Source organism: Heptranchias perlo, chromosome 34 (genome assembly GCF_035084215.1).
Source record: "Heptranchias perlo isolate sHepPer1 chromosome 34, sHepPer1.hap1, whole genome shotgun sequence".
Lineage (NCBI taxonomy): Eukaryota > Metazoa > Chordata > Chondrichthyes > Hexanchiformes > Hexanchidae > Heptranchias > Heptranchias perlo.
Window position 1 is genome coordinate 13050814 of NC_090358.1, and position 11204 is coordinate 13062017.

Consider the following 11204-nt stretch of genomic DNA (forward strand, 5'->3'; position numbering starts at 1 on the left):
CATTAATCGTCCTGCACGTTGGGGAACCCTGCTATGTGAAAAAATTCCAAGGCCCTCTCATTCTGCTGCCAGGTTTCCCCAGCAGGAAAATGGTGCATCTGTGTACTGCAGCTTGACTGATTTTGCTGATGTCCCCTGTGGCAGCTTGGAATGAGCCTGAGGCAGAAAAGTTCAGGGCTGTGGTGACCTTGACTGCACATGACAGCGCTGTCCATGTGATGGAGCTTGTCTGCAGGTCAGATTCCAGCAGACAGCACACCCTGTCACTATCTACCTGATAAAGCAGAAACTGCAAAGTTTTCTGTGGACATTATTAGATAGGGTCTGTTGAACAAGGTCATTTGGCTGATCAAGTCTGTGCCTGCACTTTGCTAAAACAATCCAAAATCAATTCCTCTGTGCCGTTCTCTCCCAATAGAACTCTATCAACCTCTGCTTCAAACGTTTATTTTTAAAAGATACAATGCTATCTGCCTCAAACATTCCCCATGAACAAAAATTCCATACTCCAACAACCATACATGCGACCTTGTAGGTAAGGGCAGATCGCTAGTGATGCACTTGAATGTGTATTGTATCCTTCCTTTTATCCACTTCTTCATTCTTCAAATACTGCAAAAAATTAGATATACCATTAGATTTCCCATATGCATGTTTTTGACTGAAACTTTGCACTACCAAAATCCTGGAACAAGAGCCTTCCGAAGTAAACAAACTGCCAAAAAAAATACACACACACAAAATCAGCTCTCACAAACATTCAAATAAAAGTATGGCAGGTCTGCCTTTAAACACTGTCTCCCTGTCAGCTGAGAATGTGCCTGACCCTGATTGCCCCTTTTTATTTGGACAAACAGAGCACATAACACGTTCCTTGAGAGAAAACTAGGTAACGCACCTGTGTTGATTGCATCTTATTACCTTGCACTACAATACTAGAATGGATCTCTCAGCTAAAAGATTGGTTGGAGGATCACACATGGATCACAAAGAGTGGAGACCTGTGCAAGTGCAATACCCACCCGATTTCCAAGTCTCTGAACTCCTGTTTCACTCCAACATTAACAGCCATGGCAACTGGAACATTTACCCTGTTATGTATAAGACAAGAACATTTTCTCTGATATTTTGCATAATAATAAAGAAGGATAAATATATTGAGTAGATCCCAAACCTATGAAAAATTCAAAATGCCTCTTGATTGGACTACTCAACTCAACTCCATATTAGATTCTGAAAGTACAAGTCAGTCATTTTGAAATAATGAACAAAACAACAGGAACCCAAAGGCCGGTTGATTTGATGGTTTTATTGCTTTCCTTCCTGTGTCCAACTCTAATTCTTGCATTTATGTTGTGCCTTTCACATCTCAAAGACTTTACACAATTAATTACTTTTATAGTGCAATGACAGTTGTGCAGGCAAATTCACACATAGTTTTCCGGTTACAGACAGGAAGTCCTGTAGAACGGGAAAACATTCATAATCTAATTCGCTCCACCTTTCATTCCCTAATCCTCTCTGTATCTCCCTGTATATGTGTGAGCTTGTGTGTTTTCATACCTCTACCTCTCTCCGTCTCTACTTTCTTATATATGTGTCTACATCTCTCTACCTCTATCTACATGTATTTCTGTTATCTGACTGCACGTGACTGTGTACCTCTACTTTCTGCTCTTCTAGTGTCTCTCTACCTCTGTGTCTATTTATATGTCTGTCAGTCAACTTTTGTCATTCTTTTTTTTAATGTCTCTTTCCAGCTATACTTTAATCTTATTATGTTTCCAGTCTCATTTCCCCGCTCCCTCACCCCACCCACTGTATATTTCATCAAATTAGAGAAAGGGTTCCCACAAAACCAGCAGGTCCTACCCCTTGGGGAACAGAATTTTTTTTTTACATTTGTTCTCCTTCTATCAATTTGATATTTGTGTCCCTGCACTGTGTCCTCTCTCACCACTCCCTGGTGGCTGCACTTTTTATAGTTGCTGTTAAATTTGGACTACATTTAAAAAACTTTAATGCAGAACCGTGTGGTGTGTTGGCTTGCATCACATTTCCTGAAAGTCACTTTCATTTGTTTGTTTCAAAATCCTGAACTTGGCAGTGCTTCATTTAGTGAGCTCATGCTGTAAGTGACACTCCTGCTTTCAGGATGTTGAATTTCAAGTGTAACTTGTCATCGGCTTTAGAAAGTAGTTGCCTGGCAACTATCGTGGGTACAGACAAAAATGAACAACAACAATAAAAGCACTGCTGGTTCTTTGATGGTGCCAGAAAACTGGTGGATGACCCTGGGCACAATTTTTAAAACTGATGCGTGGGCAGTGCCATTCTTGGTGTTTGTCCCCCCCCACATGCCAATATGAACCAGGAGAGGACGGTGCATGCAGCCAACACATACTGACTTTTCTTCTGATTTTTCCATCCCTTCCTGAGAGGAAACATCTCACTTTCACTTTGTGCCTCCTCAAATGAGACCAATTGACATTGAGAATTCACTGGCCTAAAAACTGGATTGAGCTGCGCCTCCGTAAAATGGGCACTTAAGGATCCAATATGGCAGGTGGCGTGCGCATGCTCATTCCTCGATGGATGTGCGTCGCCCGCCATATTGGCAAAGGCTCCTCTGTAGGTGCCCAGGGTGCGCGCCTGAAAATGCTGTTTGACCTTTTGCATATGCAAATAGGGGGCCGAAGGCCTGTTTGTGGCCCCCTTTGCAAAACTCGATTACACATGACTGTAGCATGTGCTGTGCACGCTGCGGTCAGTTTCTTCAGGTGCCTGGCAGCCAAACCAGCAGTCCTTAAATGGGCCGCTGGAGGCTGCCACCGGAAAGCTAAGCTTGAACTATTTTACTTACCTTATGGTGGAGTTGGGAGGAGCAGGATTGCACCCCCCTCCCGCCCCCTTCTCAGACTCCTCTAACAACCATAGCCAGTGTCCGAGCCGGCCGATCTTGCTGCCCCCCCTGGGATTGGTGAGCTGCCTCTGGGACGGTGACTGGCACCCGCAGCAAATGAGGCCAGCCAATTTGGGCGCAATCCAATTTCTAGGCCAAATGGTGGAGCTGGAATATGCCGCTCTGTAGCACAGCATGTCACCGCACTGATATGATACTCCACAAGTGGTATTATTCTAAACATCTTTATTTTAGAAATATGTAAAGTTAGAAATAGCTGAAAATGACCAAAATAAGTACTAGATATTATTATAAGTTTTATTAAAATTTATTACACAAGTCATTGAAAATTATCAGTAAGTAGGGAATATATGGGATCATGTTGGCTCCAAGATGACAGGAGGTTTGAATTGACTCAATCTTTTGTAGCAGACTCTGTATTCAATTTTTGAGCCAGGTAAGTCTGTAGTACAAGCGGGCACGACTGATGAATGACTAGCAAGCCAAGCTCATTGACAGGGCCTGCAGGAGTAAATGTGACACTGAGGGTTGAAATGTTTCCCTTTCAATTCCCATTCATTGCAAGCCAATGCCCTAATGAATAAGTTGATCATAGCTGCAGATGCAGCCAGAAACTTAACAGTGCTCTATGCTGGTAATCTGCACAGTTTTAGCTGGTTAAAGTCCAGCAAAATCCTTGCATGCACTCAGGGGTCCTGTAAGCTTTGACTATTGCTAACACACACCAACATTCTCTGGGCTTAGGTAGTTGATTGTGTCCCTAAAGGGAAGGAGTGTGTATTCTTGTATAGGCAAACAGAAACTCTACTTATAAGGGTTTCTTAGTAGTTTGGTTTGGAAGACTGTTAAACATGGTGGTGGGTTTGTGTGCATGTCAGACACCTGACTGACTAAAAAATAATTGAACATTATCGCAGATATATCAATACACTGACAAAGACAGTTTAGCAATGAGTCCTTTGATATATCACAAAAAAGGAAATGAATCTTGAAAAAAATGCAATTTCCAATATATTCCTCCAGGAACAATGACTATATGCAGTAAAGCTCATAATGAAGTGGATTTCTGTGTTCCAAACAGATAACAAAAGATAAATAATGGTGCTGGCAGGAAACATTAACAGTTGCTGTTCATCTCCTCAACCTACATTACAACAGTGACGACACTTCAAATACACTTCATTGGCTGCAAAGCTCTTTGGGACTACCTGTGGTCGTGAAAGGCACCATATGAATGCAAGTCTTTCTTTCTTTCATTTATCAATACAGTGTTGTGACACCAGCATTGTGAAATTGCAAACTGTAAATGGGATTCTAATTTTTTCATCTCAATCATTGAGCTCTGAAATTTGCTAAACAAAATCATCATAATACTAATAATCATGCATAAGTCATTTTTTGTCTCTGAATGAGTGAAGCTACTAAAATCATTGAAAATTGATGGCATCCCTGTAGTCTTTTGTATTGAGAGCAAACCTGTTTATATCTTCTTAGTGGCTTTGACCAGGTCATTTGGTTGCTTAACCGGGTGCTAACAAAAATTAAATTTGTGTTTGCATACACAATAGATTATTTTGTAAGGATCCCATTTTCATTTGAGGTCACATGTCCCGTATCCAAAAGATAAAGATTACGTCCTGCAACAGATCACCTCAGTAAGTATCCCCAGGATTACAGCAAGTTAAACACTGGTAATTCAGTGTTTTCAAAAGGACATCACTATTCTGAGTTCTCCAGAACTTGAAAGGAGCACATTGTGGAGTGTAACCTGCTAATATAGAAGTGCAAAGGAGAATTTCCTCAACAAATCTATTAAAATATGCATCAAAAAGTTAATGACTAGAACAAAAGAAAAATCAGGGATGTGAAAAGGTCATTTGGCTGTAGAGGTTTCGTCCTTCAGTGTATCAATTGTCCCATCATGGTGTCTAAGTGTATTTTGAAACTCCAAAGTTTGCCTCTATTATTTTATTTGGTAGATCATTCTAAATGTTTATCAGTCTTTAAGTAAAAATGATTTTCCTGATATCTGTTCTAAATTTACTTTCATTTATGGCCTCTAGTCCGACTTTCTTGGAATCTTTTGAAGTAGTAATCTAGATTTAACTTTTCTTTATCATTTAATATCTTATATATTTCAAGGACCTCCCCCCCCCTCCTTAACTCAAACTTCTTTCATTTTTCCTTACAGCTCTTCGGGGTGCAATTTTGGTGCAGAGTCTCATTCGACGGGAGTGCGGATGGAAGAACTGGTGTGAAGTTCAGTGCGGCCAATTCACACCACTGTCAATTTTGCAGTTATTAAAACTTAATGGCTGGAAAATGAGCACATTGGAGAGACTGGTGGCACTGACATCCCACCTGAATCGCCCATCTGTGATCCTGTTAAATTGGACTCCTCACTGGTATGGTAGTCTTCATAAATTTACCTTATCCTCTTTATATTTGGGATCAGTCCTGTTGCTCATTTCTGTACCCTTTTTAATGTGCATATATCTTTTTAAACTCAGTTAGACCATACCAGTGCATTGTAAAGTCTTGGCAATAACTTCTATTGGTTTGTATTGTTCTGGCTATATATCCCAGCATTCTATTAGCTTTTTAATTGGTTTGCCACATTATCTGGACATTTGAAAGTAACATGTCCACTATTGCTGCCAGGTTCTATTCTAAGTCTATACTAATTCAATTCCATTCATTGTACACTTACGTTCAGCATTTTTTTGACCAAGAATTTTTACACTGCCTTTGTTTGATCTTTGTCGTCACTCAGCAATGTATTGTTCAAAGAATCTTTTGATATTTGCTGGTCAAAGTGAGCTTAGGTACATTGACATCATGTAAACACTACTGCCATTGATGAGATGTTCTCCATTCCCTACACAAGAATTTTAAAAATATTGTTGTTTGTATGGGATACATTGGCAATACTGCATTATGTACTCTGACAATGGTAACATGGACACCCATCGATGTTGCATAACAAGCATGTTGTTAAGTCCGTTTACCTGGAGTAAAGCCCTGGAAGGCATTAATTGCTGAGTGGCAGCACTCTTATGGTTCAGAGTCTAGCTCTTTTCCTATTGTGTCTGTGCACACTGTGCGAAAGGAAAGTCACAGGCTGTACACTATTTGCAAATCCTGATAGTGTCTATATACAAAAACCTTATCATACATACTCTTTTGGGAATAATTGAACATCAAATTATGTGATTGGATTGATCACATTACACTTTTTACTGGTAGTTATGGCTAAATATATACGGGTAAGAGCTGCCTCAATCCAATCTTAAATGTATCATTTTAGCCTCCTACATAATTAAAAAAGATGTTGACAGACAAAAGGATGGGTGTCTAGTCTAAACTGTCAGCACTCACACTTGAATAAATAGGGGACTGGCCATCTTCTTCCGTATGGGCTCTGTAGCTGGGGTTTCTATGCAATTTTTTTTAAGGCCGCCATTTATGGGCCATCCTTAGTTGCTGATGTAATGTAACTGTAATGAATCTGTAATGAACCTGGAAAGAATCTGTAACGTACCTGTTATCAAAAATGTGTATTGAGTGTATTGCAATGAGGCACCCTGGAGTGTCATGAACTGTAATTATGTCCAATGTGTTCATTGAACTGTACTTGATGTAACCTGCAAATTGTAAAATCTGTATTGTGTACGTTTGGAATGTGATATGACAACTGTATTGTATGTATTGCTGCAAATTTTATGAATAAAGTATATTTTTTGGAAAAAAAAATCCTTAGTTGCCCTGTGAAGGTGGTAATAGGCCTTCTCCTTGAACCACCACAATCCTATGTGGTGATGGTATTCCCATAATGGTATCAGGTAGGGAATTCTGCGATTCTTACCCAGTGATGTTGAACGAATGCCAATATTTGTCCAAGTCAGGATGTTGTATGACTTGAAGGTGATGGTTGTTCCTTCAACACTGCTGCTCTTGTTAGAGGCCACAGGGGAGGGAGGTGCTGTTGAAGTAACCTTGGTGAGTTGCTGCAATGCATCTGTAGATCATGCACACTGCAGCCACAATGCAACAGTGGTGGAGGGGGTGGATATTGAGTCCAGTGGTAGGGCCATCATTCAAGCAAACTGCTTGGTCCTGAATGATGTTGAGCTTCTTGAGTGTGGTTGCAGCTGCACCAGGTGAGTGGTAAATATTTCACCACACTCTGGACTTGAGACTTGTAGATATTGGAGAGAACTTAAGAAGTCAGGAGGTGAGCCACTCATTGCAGAGTACCCAACTTCTGTCCTGCTCTTGTAGCCATGGTATTAATATGGTTGGTCCAATTCAGCTTCTGATCAATGGTTGCACCCAGGATGCTGATGGTGGGGGAAACAGCTATGGTGATGCCACTGAAGGACAAGGGAGATAGCTGGGCCATCTCTTGTTGGAGATGGTCATTGCCCTGCACTAATGTACACAAATGTTAGCTGCCACATGTCAGCCCTAGCCTGGATGTTATCCAGGTCCTGTTGTAGGCTGGCATTCATTATCAGAGGAGTTGTGAGTAGAGCTGAATACTGTGGAATTATCAGTGAACAGCCCCACTCCCAGGTAGATGCAAAGTATGATCTCCTCACACCATACTTATCTGAATGCCTCCTATATAGGCATAACAAATAGAGCTTCAAACATCAAAGAGCAATTGTGTGAATGTGCACACTCAGACATGAATCTGTACATGGAAAGTGAAAATTGCCCATAAATCTTCTAACAAATCTGTGGTGTCCTGACTGAAGTATATTTTAGACATTTTTCTAGGAGAAAACTTGATCAGTTTTATATATTGTACTTGCTTTGCAGTTCTAATAAAAAGTGCCAAGAGCTGCTTAAAAGAACATTGTCAAAATTATTTTGAATTCAAGAATTAGGAGCATCAAGCGATCGTGAATTGTTTGGTTGCAGAATGTAAACTAGGTAGAATTCATTATAGATTGATGGCTGGTTGACAGGGTTGGAGTTAACTGTTAATTTGAATTATCTGACGATTCAAATATTTTGTGCACTAAATAATCACTTTGTTTTGTAATTTATATTCCTTCAATCAAATTATTAAATAATTCAAATTTTTAGTGCAAGAAATGATTTTGAATTACCATGAGTAGACTGTACACGCAAATGCGTATGACTTGGTTTGGGGCTGATGTATGTCCATGAGAGTGCAGCCACATGACCGTGTACAAGCCTAAAACCCATGAGACAGGCCTGTACCTTTGCTATTCCCAAGTATCTGTATTACCATTTCTATTTGACTTTCTTCTCTCCTTGCAGGCACCGTTTGCTACACATTCCCCTCCACCCAGGAGCCGGATGTCGTGAGCTGCAATTTTCTCTGCAGCTTCTCCATGATTAGTTGGCAGGAGGCACAATCTGATCTGGTGAATCGATCAATGTCAGATTATCTCTTCCACCCAAGAACATTTGGCTTTGTTAAGTTACTCTACATAGTGAATGAAATACACCCAACTGAGACAAGCAAATCTGAGTGACAGACAGCTCTGGACTTAAACTTACAGTGGACTGCTTCAGAATCACATGCTTAAATGTTTAGTTACTTCAGTTACTAGTCTGTTCTCACCATGCTCATCAATTTCTTATTGTATTATGTATATAAAAACTGAACAGAATTTTAAAACCTTTCTTTAAAACTTATCATGTTTCCTAAACCAATGGGCAGTGTCTGACCTCAGAGATAACAATGTTTTTTTTCCCAAGAATAAACCAGCATGTTATGTGTTGCTTCCTCCATATTAATATTACACAAAAACAACTTTGCAAAAGATACAGGTCCTTTATTTTTCCTTTGCTGCATAGCATTTGACAGCAAAGCCTTTTTAATGAGAATGCCAGCATGTAGAGATGAATGGCACTTTTAATCAAATTGGTTCCAATAAGAAAAAAACATTTGAAATGCCAGCAAAATACACTGTGAATAGGGAAGGGCTTCAAACCCAATTGAGATTTATTCAGATCCTCTTTCTTAGCGCTGTTTACATCAGGTGCCACCTCTGCCCATTCAGCTTTCAGTCATGACAGGTATTAACACAGACAGGACATGAAACTGCCGATGAGACTGATTATAGTTTTAAGGACCTTTTATCTATACTTCGGATCCGGAGATAAAAACTCGTGTTTGAATCCAAGCCTGAATCTAAAATTTTGATTTAAATCCTCTTGATGCATTTAAGCTGGCGGATGTCCCTAATAACAGGCTTCTTGCTGGTGTGTACAGTATTGTATTGTTCTGCAGCACAATTCTAAGAATCTTGATCCCAATTATTTTAATATATATATTTTGTACTTTGTTATGTGGACCTGGACAACCCTTGTTTGACAGCTTAATAAAAGTGGCGGAGAAGTATGTTCCTGCTGTAACTGGAACTATAGCACCATTTTGACTGCGCATCTGGTTGTTTTTTCCCCCAGCATCTTCCATTGTTGCAGGATGCTCGGATGTAACATGCAATTAAGCACCACTGGGTGGCAGTGCAAAGAGGCGAAATCAATACAGAAGCACAAATTCATTCTGGTTACTACAATGGAACAGTGAACAATTAATGAAAGCTTAATCCAATTGGAAAAATACCTGTTCTGACAATGCTTTGGATGATAGATGATTGGCAAAGATCTGACTGTATGGTATAATGATGATGGCTATGAAAACAGGCAAATAGTCTGTAGTGCCTTTTAATTCTGCCCCCACACCCTCTCCCAGGGCCATGCCAGCAATGCAGCATTTCTCCCCGAGATTATGCAATATGTAAGACAATTACCCAGAAGCAGAAAAAAATCATGCAGCAAGATGCTGATGATTCAAATACTTAAGTAAAATTATAAATATTGAAGAGTTTAAATATCTTGTTCAGAATGTATTCCTTATACAATCTGATAATCTGCAAGTTTAAAATCCCAGCAGCTCTGAAATGTAATCATTCTTAATTTATTCTGAGATAAAAAGAATACAATATAAATGCTGTGAATCTGAAATAAAAAGAGAAAATGTCACTCCGTCAGCATCTGTAAAGCAAAAAGGTGAGTTGACATTTTAAGTGTAGATCTTGTGAAAAAATGAATCTGATAAATGATCCCGGCCCAAAATATTAACTTTTCTATTTTCAGATGCCGACTTAACTCCTTTGTCATTGTAGCATTTCCTGCTTTTATTCCTTCAATTATTTGTTTGAATGCAGTAGAGTAAGTACTGAGATAAGTGTAGGTATATTAAGAAATGCAGGTGCTTGTTCAATCGTGAGAATGGGTTAGAAGGTCTGCCTCTTGGTTTCAGATCTGTCTATTGTGCTCCCCGCTCTGGGTTTATGCCTACCTATACGACCCTGTCCCTGAGTTTGCACCCTCTGTCTCTGGGTTCAAGTCTGCCTATTGCATCCCCAGGTTCTGTGTTTAGATCTTCCATTGTGTCCCCTTGTCTCTGGGTTTTGGCCTGCACAGTGTGCCCTCAATATTTGGGTATAGTTCTGCCATTGTATCCCCTTCCTTTGGATCTGTATTTACACCCATTTCTGTGTTTGGCTCTGCCCATTGTGTCCTCCATCTCTGGATTTTAGTTTGCCTACTGTACCCCTGTATCTGTGTTTGGGTCTACCTATTATGCACCTGTCACTGGATTTCACTCTGCTTATTATGTCTCCCTGTATCAGTGTTTAGGGCTTCAGCGACCTCTAGCTCTGGTTTAATTCTAGGTAATGTGCCTTATCTCTGGGTTAATGCTGCCTATTACACCACCTGTCTCTTAGCTTGGATCAGCCTACTGTGCCCCTGTCTCTGGGTTTGCCTATTGCACCACCACCACCACCACCACCACCACCACCACCACCACCACCACAACAACAACAACAACAACAACAACTCGCATTTATATAGCACCTTTGATGTAGTAAAAACCGTTATCAAACAAAACTTGACACCGAGCCACATAGGAGATATTAGGACAGGTGACCAAAAGCTTGGTCAAAGAGATAGGTTTTAAGGAGCGTCTTAAAAGGAGGAGAGAAAGGTAGAAAGGTTTAGGGAGGGAACTTCAGAGCTTAGGGCCTAGGCAGCTCCCTAAGCATGGACACAGGGGACACTACAAGCAGCTCTCTAACCAGACAAGGCGGGTGCCTAACCTGACGAAGGGGGGGTGGGGGCAGGGGGCGCTATAGGCAGATCCAAACCCAAAAACAGGGGCATCCACAGGCAGCTCCCAAATCTGGACACGAGGGACTCTACAGGCAGCTCCCAACCTTGGCCACTGGGGCAC